Raw genomic sequence first — 14,038 nt, 5'->3', positions numbered from 1 at the left:
TCTACGGTCTTGTCTCATTTCTCTGCTGGCCAGTGTGTCTAGGGGGCGTGGCTTTTCACAGGTGTGCTCTACAGGTCTGCCATGACAGACAGACAGGAATGTGATGGTGTCCCTGTGCTGTGAGTCAGTGTAACCAACACGCGTGATATGCAGCGACTCGGGGGGGAGAACTAAAGCGGGTCTGCAAGTAGGGCTGCCCATCACCCCATACCGGTCGAGACCTCCCACATTTGACAGGCTGACGGCCCATGTTTAAATCTATTTCCACACTTCAACAGCGCTCAGTTCCCGTGGAGTGGCTTTGTGTGTATAGGACAGGCTATTGCTTATGAATTTGCAAACCGTTTTTTTAATGGTTTATTGTTAATGTTGACCTTGATGTCAAATATCCACACACTCTAATGTAACCTGCAAGGAATTCTTCGACAAGAGGGGGCAATTGCTTCAATGCTGCTAAAGGGAGCAAGAAATGCCTTTGGGAGGTAGGAATTGTGAGCAGGGCAGGTTGCTCTCAATGGCATTCGATCATTGTTACTGACAGACGCACGCTATTGTCAGAAGCAGTGTCAGGTATTCGATTGGCACGTATTCCTTTCTGAGAGGAAGGGCGGCTGCGTGTCAAACTTGACCTTTTCAGCACTGAAGGAGTTTAAAACTGCAGTGTTGGCCCACACAGAACAAGTACTTATAGTGTATGGTAGAATTGTGTGATCTTGTATATACAGCACTGCAATGCAATGCATCACGTAATTTGAGCCACAGAGGTAAAGGTACGTGGAGCATTGATATCTAGCAGGTCTTTCCTAGCCTGAAAAAGTTCCCTCTTCCTGTCTCTCTCTATTCCCTCTCTATCTCTCTCTCTCTCTCTCTCTCTCTTGAGCTGGAGCGGACAGTGTGGCCGGGGTTGTGTGGTTTGAAGTTTTAAAAGAAGAGCCCGCACCCACGCCCACTGCCTCGCCAGCACATCTGCACAATCCCATTACACAGAAATAGCATTTCTTTTTTTTAATGAAATAAACTGCATACCTGCATGTGCATTTATTTTGTGGTTGCAAGGCTGTGTCTTTTAAATAGAAAATAGGAATAAATAAATAAATCCTGCCATTTGGAAAACAGGTTTTGGTCAGTATCCTTTAAACAGTTCTGCCTTACAAAGCTGTGAAAATAACAAACAGCACATTTCTATTGGGGGAGCAGCTACTATAAAAACTTTACAGGCAGGCTGTGGAATACAACTTTACAGTGCCAGCTGGGAGTGAGTGTGTGAGCGTGTGAGTGAGTGAGTGAGTGTATGAGTGTGTAAGTGTTACTGGTTTAATTACAACAGCTTAACACTTCTGAATGTTAAACAGCTGCTGATTTAAAGACCTCTATAAACAGTCTGCTGGGCTGGACTGGGTTCGAAATCTACGGGACTGGACAGCGGCCAACCAGGTCCAGAGCTGGGAGAAATTGAGGAAACTGCTGCAGGGACAGAGACGGGCACTCTTTCTTCCTTTCTCTCCCTCTGTCTTATCTCCTGTGATGCCATTCCCAGGATCAAACTCTTTCACTGAGACACATATCTATGCGGCTTCAGATGGGGGGGGGATTACAGATGTTTATATAAGAGAAAGCAGAGAAAGAATGTGTTAAAAAGAGACTCTCTGGGCAGATTATGGTGTTGCATTTCTGAGTACAAAGGGCACATCCCCGGGCTGCTGCCGTGTCCGGGCTGTTGTGTGGCTGTTTGTTTTGCACACTGCGCAGTCGGGACGGGCTCTGTCAGTGCTGCTGTGACACAGCCACCGCGCTGGAGCCCAGGACACTTGCCCCGAGGACACTGCGGACACTGGCCTGTCCCGGCACTGTGCATTTTCCTGGCCCCAAGAAGCCCTCTCTGCCCTCCTACCCACTATCCTTTTCTTTTTTTTCTCTCAACCTCTGCCCCCACTCCCCTGCCCCCTTCCCTCTCCTGCATATTTCTCTATTTCACAACACAGTTAATGTGTTTAATAATTCCCTTGGGGCCAATTGCTTTTGTTCTTTTTTTTATCTAAAACTTTGTCTTTTTTTTACGCTGGTGGGGGATGAGTGAGGTCCTGGCACTGGGGAGGTCCTGCCAAAACTGCAGAGAACAACACCAAAGACCAAAAGAATAAGTGGACAGAGAAATAAACAATCTGAATCATTACAGCGTGGAGGAAAGCCATCTGTGTTAGGATGGGGGGCAGATATAGAGATAGGTGAGGGGATAGGGCAGAGCAGGAGGAGAGGAAAACACAGAGAGGTTAACAGGAAGAGACAGAGAGAGGCATAACAAGGAGAGACAGAGAGAGAGAGACGGAGGGAGGGGAGTGTTTAGCCAGGCTGTGCTGAGCTGTGGTTCGGTCCAGTGAATAGCTGACATTCCTGAACAGGGATTTGCCTGTGGTTATGGTTTCATTCTGATTATTGTTATTTAGTATTATTCTGATTATTACTGTCCTTGACATTATTATTACTGCCTGCTGGACTGATTCACACCCTGTAAATATACTGCCATCCTGCCATGCTGAGACTGTGCCTTTGTGTCGTCGTGTCATTGTGTTTTCATGTTATTACTTTGTGTTTTCTTGTGTTGGGTGTTAGTATCTAGGTCCTGTTCTCCAGTGTGACACACACACACACACACACACACACACACACACACACACACGTACACACTCATACTCAGACACACACACACACACACACACGATCTTTGCAGCAGAAGGAGAGAGTGCTGGATTTTAAGTAGCATGTTAAAATTCCATTTATAGAATACAATTTAAACTATTTATTTTGTGCACAATATTATTGAACAATGTATATGTATTATTCCAGTACAGTGTATCCCAGTGCAGTGCAGTTATAGTACAATGCAGTGTACTACCGTACAATACAGGGTATTGCAGTACACATTATTGGGGCGAAGTCGATTTTTCTCTAGAGAAACAGAGCAGGTGGTGAATAATGGACTTGATATGCAAACAATGATGTAGAACAAGCATTTCACTGCAGTAAGTAACCTGGCAATAATATGGATGCATTTTAGTTTGTTCACCAGGACACTTTTTAATCCAATCCTTCTTTGCTACTGTATGAGATTTTAAAAATAATAATCATCATAATAATCAAGCTAGAATTTGAAGTATGTGAAGATATTCTGTCTGCAAGGACAGTACGTATTGCATGCTATACTATTGGATATGTATTATTTTTATGGTAGCAGGTTAATATCAGTGAGAGTTTGTAATCAAAGTAGTAGTAGAACAATTTAGTTAGGAGTCAAGTGCATCAGTAATTCTGTGTAAAAGTAAGTAGGTTAGTAGCAGTAGTAAAATAGCAGGTATGTACATGGTAGAATGTGAATTAAATAATAATAATTATTATTATTATTATTATTATTATTATTATTATTATTATTATTATTATTATTATTATTATTATTATTGATCATAAAATGTTTTTGCTTTATTGTTGTTTTTTTAACCACAGTACACCACTCTACACTTGACTACATTTTTACCCCAACACACCTCAATGTAACATGCTGTTACCAAAGTATACTTAACTCTGATTGTACCAGGGTGCACCACACTACTTCACTGTGTGCTGAGCCCAGCTCCACCCCTGACAGGCCTGTTTTGACTTCTGCTGGTCTGTCAGAGGGAGTCTGAATTCTTCCTGCTGTTTTGTAGACTGGATGGATTGAGTGTGTCCCTTACAATGTTTGTATTGACCTTTTAATCTGTCATAGCAGGCTGAGCGCTCCCTGCTGTCTTGCAGGCTGGACATACTGAGCACCGCTTTGTGTCTTACGAACGCCTGGTTTGTCTCTTTCTAGTGGAGTCCCCCAGTCTCTTGCGGGATGTCTCTGCCAATCAGTCCTCTGTCGCGACACAGTGGGTAGACAGTCTATCAACTCCCTGTGGGGGGACTGTTTCAAAATTGAAAGATATCGTTGGGTTGCGGATGCTGTCTTATCTGAAATGAAGGAACAGTTCACAACTTTCAGGGATTGCTCTATTGGGATTACATGGCCAGGCAAAGAGGGCTTTTCTCCAGTGTACTGTGTACTTGGGCTGAAGCATGGGGCGGGCCAAGTGACTGACTGCACACAGGGGTCTATCAGTGACTTTGAAATTAAGCTTTGCAAGTGTTTCTGTGGGGAATGGTTGTTCCCCACAGCTTCTACGTGAATGGTTTCTTAATTTCTGAGTAGCCTATAGTCCGGTCGTATTTTTTCCGTTTTCTATGTCTGTGCAGTGTGTAATAGGCAGGACTCTTTAAACAGTGTGCTGCATTATTCCAGTGTTAGTCTGTGGGCAGCAATTAGGAAACACTGGTTTTACACTGGACTAAAACTGTACTGTACTTAATTTGCTGTACTGTATTTAATTTAAAGTTTATTATGTTTGATTTAATTAACTTATTTCAGTCAGTTTATATCAGTCCCGCAGGTGGCTGGCATGTTTTTGTGGGGAACATTACTGTATTAGCAAAAAAAAGTCATAACTTTCATGTGTGTGTGTGTGTGTGAGTGCGTGTGTGGGTGAGTGTGTGTGCGTGAGTGTGTATGTGTGTGTGTGTGTCAGTGTATGTGTGTGTGTGTCAGTGTATGTGTGTGTGTGCGTGAGTGTGTGTGTGTGTGTGTGTGCGTGTGTGTGTGTGTGTGTGTGTATGTGTGTGTGTGTGTGCATGTGTGTGTGTGTGTGTGTGTCAGTGTATGTGTGCGTGTGTATGTGTGTGTGTGTGAGTGTGTGTGTGTGTGTGCGTGTGTGTGTGTGTGTGCGTGCGTGCGTGCGTGTGACTGTGTGTGTGTGAGTGTATGTGTGCGTGTGTATGTGTGTGTGAGTGTGTGTGTGTGTGCATTTGTATGTGTGCGTGTGTATGTGTGTGTGAGTGTGTGTGTGTGTGCATTTGTATGTGTATGTGTGCGTGTGAAGGTCAGTATGCTTGTGCTAGAGGTCGAAGTTTCCGGAACTGACGGTTGCTTAGCGACAGACCCTGGGGTTGTGTAGAAAACAAATAAACACATCTTATCTGGGGAGCGGGGGAAATAACAATGTCAATATTTAAATAGCCTGATAAGTTATCCAAAAGAATGGCCAAGAACTGACAGTAAAGGGACAGAGCTAATGGCAGTAATACAGTGGTATAATAATGTATATTTGGTAAATTACTGCAGGGGCCAAAGAGGAGGCTGTGGAAGACATTTTGGTTCCATTTGTCCACTATGACACTTTTGTTTTGTCCCCAATGAAGACCTTTGATCTTATACAACATCTTTGCACCCAGCCATTGTGTGGGATGGGCATTTTACAGAAATGGAGTGTTCTGAGAGAGTTGTATAGAGGAGGATTTTGCCCTGTACTGTGGGATACATCCATAGAATTGAATCTCGCTGACGCTCTTACACTGCGCTGCTAACATGACGCCCCACAACTCTGACCGGGCCACAGGTAGCAGTACAGCGAGACCGCAGCAGACACAAACACGACACAATCAGGCAATGCAATACACTAGAAATGTTTTCTGTGTTATTATCATGGCTTAATATAGTTAAATATAGTAATGGTAAAGTGCTTACTCTGGTTAAACAAGGCCACAGGGCTACAGAACCAGTACAAGACCAGTAATTAAGTGAAGGGGACCACAGGTCTTACTTTTTCCTGCACAAAGCACTGGTCAGGGAGAGAGGAGGGGGTGTTTTGGAGGAGGTGTGTGTGTTACTGTGGATTTGTGAGAAATGGAGAGAGACAGAGATGTTTTTGTGCTTCATCAAGTTTTGTGTTACTCCCGTCTTTTCCACGTACCTTTCCTGCTCTTTCCTTCTCCGTGTGTTAACATGACTCATTGTGTAGCTCTGGGGCAAGAACAGTCGTCTCTGTGATTTACAGGCTTAGCAGAATGATTCTTTGATTCCCTGGGATCAATCAATCAGTCGGAGAGAGAAAGAGACAGAGAGAGTGCCAGCTCCACTCTTGGGTGTAACACACACTGCTAATGTCAGATAATTATCCGACTCAGGCTGAGTAATTTATTTATATTTCATTAATTTGTTCTTCTTATTTCTTTTGATCCAGTGAAGGCATAATATAAATAAATAAATAATTACAATAACTTTTGTTACTGTGAGTCATGTGGTGGGTATTGTTGCAAGGTTTTTTTTGCAGAGAGGTGTGTGTGTCTGTCCCTCCATCCCCAGCAGCAGCACCACCAACAAAATTAAATGTCACTAAACAGATGCGGTGGCCTGGCGGTTAAAAAAAAAAAAAAACAGTTCAAAACCATCAACACGAATATTGGTAATACAAAATAGGAGATCGGCTGTTGTAATTATACCTTATAACTGAGCTCCCAGCCGCCTGTAGACCCACCTTGTTTGTGCATTCTTGCACAGTGACACTGCCACCCTGTTCCCAAGAACAGGATTAGAGCGCCTGAGGTTTAACTGGAGAACAGCACCCCCTCCTGTCTGTCTGCGCCCCTACAGGGCAGGTGTGGCCAGTCTGCTGTGACAAAATTATTATTATAATTATTATTATTATTATTATTATTATTGTCTGTGCTGAAGGATGCAGGTGTATATTAACAGACTCTGCTCTGTCCAGTTCTCCCAGAAAGGAGCCGTTTTACAGTAAGCAACAGTGAGTCAGTCAATGTGTCGGTGTCTCCGGGGGACACAGGGATTTCCCCCTCTCCCTCCCCCTCTCTCATCCTGCCTGCACCTCTCCCTCCCCCTCTCTCTCACTCCCTGAGAGATCTGAGGGTTTGGGCTGCTTTGTTGTAGCGCCCTCTCCTCTCTGTGCGCCTCTCTCTCCTGTGACGTCAGAGGTCTGAGGGTCTCAGTGGCTCTGATCCAACCCATCTCTCTCTGCCTGTGAATAATACTTTTTATGAAATATTAACAAGGATTTATTATTTAATCGGATAATACTAAGATATACAAATATAGTATTATTCTCACATTAACTTTTATTGTACATTTACACTGCATGGCCTATAAGGAGTATATAATCGACCTTTTACAAACCTATACTGTCCTGTGTTACTTGCAACATGTGTAAATGACATACACAGTACATACCTTTATGATACAGCCCCAATTAATATAGGTACTGCATAAGCATAGAAACACATACATCACTTTCACAAAGGATGACTGTTTGTCACTATGTCCTCTAGTAACCACCCCCCCAAAAACCTGGTGCAGTCTACTTAAGTATGGTTGCCCATGCTGGTATATGTCCACCCACTGTGGCCTGGTAATTTCATTGTATTTTATTCATACAGCCTTTAATATGTCATTTATAGTACTGGCTTTTTTATGGAACAATTACTCAAATAAACAGAATTAGCACTTGCTGTGTGTTTAGCACTGTCAGTAATGTCACCTAGGGATGTGCATGACAAATATTGTGACTATCGACAATTCCACAGCTGTTGAGACAATGAGACCATTTCTGCTTTTGCAATAAGTTCTGGACTTAAAAAAAAAATACTTAGCTAACACAACAACTTAAAACGTTGTTAAAGAAGCATTAATAAATATTAGGCAATGTAAAAAAGGAGACGTACGGAAATGGCATAATGACAGCAGCAATACGCAGACCTGTCACTCTCACGCATATCGTGTCAGACTCTCATATGTTGCAATCATTTGTTATTGTTTCCTGATATTGTCACAACATTTTATGTAAATTACAATTTCAAATTAGGCTACCTACCAAGGTTGTGATAATTGTCTTTAAGAATGAATGCTTGTTTACACTTGTCTCTCATGAAAATTACGCCACAAGAACTGAATCTTTTGCAAATACAGCTGTAACCTGACCGACCAGAGTGTTTTTGTTTTTCAATTGTTATTCAATATACACTCACCTAAAGGATTATTAGGAACACCATACTAATACTGTGTTTGACCCCCTTTCGCCTTCAGAACTGCCTTAATTCTACGTGGCATTGATTCAACAAGGTGCTGAAAGCATTCTTTAGAAATGTTGGCCCATATTGATAGGATAGCATCTTGCAGTTGATGGAGATTTGTGGGATGCACATCCAGGGCACGAAGCTCCCGTTCCACCACATCCCAAAGATGCTCTATTGGGTTGAGATCTGGTGACTGTGGGGGCCAGTTTAGTACAGTGAACTCATTGTCATGTTCAAGAAACCAATTTGAAATGATTCGACCTTTGTGACATGGTGCATTATCCTGCTGGAAGTAGCCATCAGAGGATGGGTACATGGTGGTCATAAAGGGATGGACATGGTCAGAAACAATGCTCAGGTAGGCCGTGGCATTTAAACGATGCCCAATTGGCACTAAGGGGCCTAAAGTGTGCCAAGAAAGCATCCCCCACACCATTACACCACCACCACCAGCCTGCACAGTGGTAACAAGGCATGATGGATCCATGTTCTCATTCTGTTTACGCCAAATTCTGACAGAAATCGAGACTCATCAGACCAGGCAACATTTTTCCAGTCTTCAACTGTCCAATTTTGGTGAGCTTGTGCAAATTGTAGCCTCTTTTTCCTATTTGTAGTGGAGATTAGTGGTACCCGGTGGGGTCTTCTGCTGTTGTAGCCCATCCGCCTCAAGGTTGTACGTGTTGTGGCTTCACAAATGCTTTGCTGCATACCTCGGTTGTAACGAGTGGTTATTTCAGTCAAAGTTGCTCTTCTATCAGCTTGAATCAGTCGGCCCATTCTCCTCTGACCTCTAGCATCAACAAGGCATTTTCGCCCACAGGACTGCCGCATACTGGATGTTTTTCCCTTTTCACACCATTCTTTGTAAACCCTAGAAATGGTTGTGCGTGAAAATCCCAGTAACTGAGCAGATTGTGAAATACTCAGACCGGCCCGTCTGGCACCAACAACCATGCCACGCTCAAAATTGCTTAAATCACCTTTCTTTCCCATTCAGACATTCAGTTTGGAGTTCAGGAGATTGTCTTGACCAGGAACACTCCCCTAAATGCATTGAAGCAACTGCCATGTGATTGGTTGGTTAGATAATTGCATTAATGAGAAATTGAACAGGTGTTCCTAATAATCCTTTAGGTGAGTGTATGTAATGCAAATGACTTAACATTAGCATCCTTGTGGCAATGTTTTCCGGTCATAGCGAAATATAAAATATATTACATAATCTAGATACCTAATTTATACAATCCACTTAACTAAACGATTTACTTTTCCAAACCACCCTACCTTAGACTACCAAATCAAATCGGAAACATACCTGTGCTTTCAAGTTCCAGTGAATAAAAAATAAATCGCTTATAAGCAATAGCAGGCTATGTATGTACAGTAGCTATATAATATGAATTTGTTAGTTTCTCCTCTTTCCTTTTCTGCCATTGCTAGCGTCACAGAAGGGTATTTGGCTTTTAAGTGTGTCAAGCTATCAGTTGTAGATTTGTGGTAGTTTAATTGCACTGCACATTATTTACACTTAATGGTGTTTTAAATTCACGTATTTACTTAAGTATTGCCATGCAGTACTTTTCTGTGTAGAATACATTGTTAGCCAAGGTACGTTCTAGTTTAGCCAATCACAGACAAGAAATAATAACCTATTAACCTCCAGGCAATCTTCATTACCACTAGAGACCAATCATCAGTACATGCACTATAATAAAATCAATATATACTTTATTTTTGTATCTATGGAATTTTGGACTCGATTGTGAACGAATAGTCGAACGTTTGACTTTTCAGTCTCTTCACCCACAACCTGTTGAAAAAAAAACACAACACACTGTATAAATCTTTGCCATTTTTTTTCTAGTTTGGATAACACCGAGCAGGTTAACTTCCTCTGTCCTGATCCAGCATGACCCCCTCCCTTTCACCCCCCACACACACCCCCACCCCCGGCAGGGCAGAACAGTACACCAGTGTGCTGACTCAGGACTCCTTGCCTCAGAAACAATCCTGACACAGGCTGTGATTATAGTAATAGCGAGGCCCCCGGGCAGCATAGCTGTGTCCAGAGTGCCAGAGTGATCGCCTACCTCCTGCTCTTTGATTGAGATCTTCTTTTTTCTCTTTACAGATAGGATAACGCCTGGGAAGCCTATAACCTGCAAGCAGCTCTGTGCCCCGAAAGAAGCGTGTAATCAGGGCTGGCCAACCTTGTGCAGGGGCTCTTACCTTTGCAGAACAATGGACCTCTATCCACGGAGAGAGAGGCTCTGAGTCATGTTTTATTTCAGCACTGTCACAGAGTGGTAGGAGGAGGTGTTAATAATAGCCAGCTGTCTCAACATAAAACACTGCCCCCACCCCCACCCATCTCTCCCTTACACTCTTTGTTTTTCCTCAATCAATCACTCACTCACTTGCTCACATTCATTTTTATGGAGAGCTTTTTTATTATTGTTTTGCTTGGTTATGTTATTCTTCCATGTCTGAATGCCCAAGCTTGTCTCCGTGCTGCCATGACTCGCGTCTCCACAGGGCACTGTAAACGCAGAGCTGGCCAAATGCAGGGGTGCTGGGGGTGGGATTGGGGGTGGGGTGAGTATTAAACTTGAACGATCAGCAGGTTTTATGTCTGAGGGCCAAAAAAACAACTATAAAATAAAAGTAAGATTCGTTCTTACTAGTCCTATGGGGGGCTGCAGGGTCTTGGTCACAAGATTAAGATAATTAACTTTCTGTAATACTGCGGGAGGACCTGCTGACTGCTTCTGCTGCTAATAAGGTGAGGCTTGTGTTGCTGCTGGGTTCATTGGGGGGGAGTCCTTCTAATAATTCTTTACTCTGGTGGGAGTCCTGTTGTCAGGATTACAGTTGTAAGGATTTTGCTTGGGTCCGCTGCACTGGCCTCTCTCTTCCACTAGGTGTCAGGCTTCAGCACACAGAGCTCAGATCCAGAGCTCACCTGCTTAATGGCTCCTCAATATAACATTTGTTTTCATTAAGAATACAGATGAAGGAATGCAGTTACCCTTACATGCAGGTTGTTATTCTTATTCTTATTATTAATAGCATTATTTTGAGTGATTTAGTCAAATTATGCTCTTAAATTAAATTTAGCTATCAATTTAGGGTTGCATTGTGTGTCAGGTTGGGGATAGAGTCCCCAATATACGTAGACTTTCATTTAGGTTGGGGTTGCATCCTTCTAGGTTCACTGGATTGAGTGTAGATTGGTAGGGGCCTATCTTAAAATGTATGGTGTTGACTGGGGTTGGGGGTCAGGCTGCTGTTTGGGCCTTTAAATGGGTCAGGTGACCAACTGATGTAACACAATGAGTTCCAGTGAAAGGTCCCTGCTTTTCCACACTGCAGTGCAGCATCTCAGCTCAGAATAAGGACCTGATATTATTTAGGTGTTAGACTGATTAATTGCCTGTACAGGCTGAAGATTGTGACCAAGCGAAGTTTTCACTGGAGATACAGATGAAGGTAGGAATGGTCGAACAGTTACATTCAGGTTTTCAGGAGTTTATCTCAATTTAAAATTCAGTGATGATATTAGGGTTACATGTTGGTGAGGCAGGGGTGAGGGGCCTAGGCTGCTATTATGGTTGGGGCTGCATTCCTGCTGGGTTAACTGGATCAGGTGTGGGTTTTTAGGGGACAGGCTTGGATTTGGGGTGCTGGCTGGGGCGCAGAGAGGGCAGGCAGCGTCTGCACACAACGTGCTCAGACTCTGGAAGCTCCTGCGGTCCCCACTTAATCTGCAGACAAGTCAGCGCTTGTTTTCTCTGTCTCCCTCTCCCTGCCGCTCTCCATCTTTCAGGGATTAAAGACCAAAAGCTGGGAGCTCTGCTGATAGCGAGGAGTTGCCATGGGAACCAACCCAGCTGTTACCGGAGTTCTTTTGTTGCCGGGGGAATGATGTCAACGGATCTGGTGCCTCTCTCTCTCTCCCTACCTCTCTCCCTCTCTCTCTCCCTCCATCTCTCCCTCCATCTCTCCCTCCCTACCTCTCTCCCTCTCTCTCCCTACCTCTCTCCCTCTCTCCCTCTCTCTCCCTCCCTCTCTCCCTCCATCCCTCTCTCTCTCTCCCTCCCTCTCTCTCTCTCTCCCTCCCTCCCTCTGTCAAAGTCTGGTTCTGCTTTTTGACAGCAGTTTTTCCCACCCCACACTTTTACTTTAATTGCTTTTCTTGATGTTTTTAGTTTGTTGCGTTTTTCCTCCTTGGTTGTGCCCCGGTCCACACAACACTACGCTACACAGTGCTTGTGCCAGGGTCACCACAGCTATCATTTTGTGAGTGCTACCTCTGCCTGACCTTCTGAAGATGGTCTAAAACACTGACACAATGACTGACTGACTGACTCATAAACTAACAGACAGATACATTGACTGATTGATTGACACACTGACACACTGACTGACCGATACACTCACTAACAGACTGATACATTGACTGATTGATACACTCATTGACTTGATTAACTGACTGACTCCTGCAATGGGAATCCTCTGTTGCTGTAGACTGTGAACCAGCTGACCAGACTGGAGAGGGGAGCTCATCTCGCTGCTAACCTCTTATATTCTTCTTCATTCATTTATGTTTTGTTTTTGCGCTATATTTATTGTGTTCTGCGCCAGGCAAGGGGGGCATTGCCTGCCAGCGGCGCTTTGAATGTCTCCATCGTCGGCGAGTGGGATTTGTTTTTCCATTGTTGATGAGTAGCCCGTCCCTGCCACCCTGAGAAGCAACTGCAACTTAACCTTCCTGCCGCTCAGGGGATCCTCCCTCCAGCAGTATCTGGAGCAGCTGAAGCAGACAGTGTGCCACCAGCAGAGCTTTTAACACCCAGGCAACAGCAACAACAGGGAGAGAGAGACTGATAAATATAAACAGAAGCAGTAAAAGGGACGAGACAGGTTCCTCGCCCTCTGTGTCGCGTTGTCATCTCACTGCCAAGAGTAGTGTTGCGTACAGCGCAGCCCAGCGCAGCCCCCCTCACAGCAGAGTGAGAGGGAAGAGAGGAGAGAAGGGGTCTAGAGAAGAGTGAAGTGAGGACAGAAGTGTGAAGAGAAGATTCAAAATAAAAGAGTGAAGAAAGAAGAGAGTATAGTGAAAAGAGATGAGAGAGGAGAGGAGAGTGAAGGAGAGAAGAGTAAAGCATGGGAGAGGGAGAGAGAGAGAGAGAAATAGTGAAGGATGGGACACATGTAACTACATTAACACTATACATGGGAGACAACATGAGAGTTCAACTAAGACACCGGTAATTATTATTATGGAACACACAGTAGGCCAACAATACAAATACCCAATACAAGAACAGCAAACCACACTCTTGCAGCCCCCAGGCACGATCTCTCACATTCAAATTTGAAATCACAAGCAAGCATCAAGACTGGTGCGAAAACACAGAAGAAAATACATTATCAGCTCGACTCACAATAAGAGTTAATCTCCTCAGGACTCTCTCCTTCCACTCGTTTTTGTCCATTTACAGGTAAGGTTACTATCATCTGTTTCTCCTGCTCTGGCCTATCTTTTCCTACTCCCAGAAAGACTTTCATTGGTGGAGGTCGATGAAGATACCTTTTGGAGACACTTTCTTATTTCTATTTCAACCACAAAATAAATGTTAGTTTGTTACGTTATTTCATGGAGTACGTGCCTGAATTCTGAATTCTGAAAGATGATAGTTCGGGGATTTGTTTATGTTAAAATTAATTCTCTGCATAAGAAATTAATATGATCGATACACAAAAACGGTGTACTAAGGTTGCACTAGGGGGTAGCCACAGAGAGGAGACGGGACAGAGCATTCACCTGCTCTGCGCAGTACCGCCAAGCCCCACATGGTGGCAGTGTGGTGCTGTGTCAGTGTGGCTCTGGTGCGCTGCGGGGGTGACTGGGCGTTTACAGGACTGTTCTGCACTTCCAGCCTACAATGCATGTCGTCTATCTACAGATACAGATTGAGACGGGAGCTGAAGGGAGAGGGAGGGGATGAAGAAAGCAGAGGGAGATAGAAGGAGAGAGAGAGGGAGCTGAGGAGAGGTGAAATGGGAGGTGAAAGAGAGAGAGATTTTCAGAGATGCC

This window comes from Amia ocellicauda, chromosome 18 (genome assembly GCF_036373705.1).
Source record: "Amia ocellicauda isolate fAmiCal2 chromosome 18, fAmiCal2.hap1, whole genome shotgun sequence".
In the NCBI taxonomy this organism is placed as follows: domain Eukaryota; kingdom Metazoa; phylum Chordata; class Actinopteri; order Amiiformes; family Amiidae; genus Amia; species Amia ocellicauda.
This window is presented reverse-complemented; position numbering follows the sequence as displayed.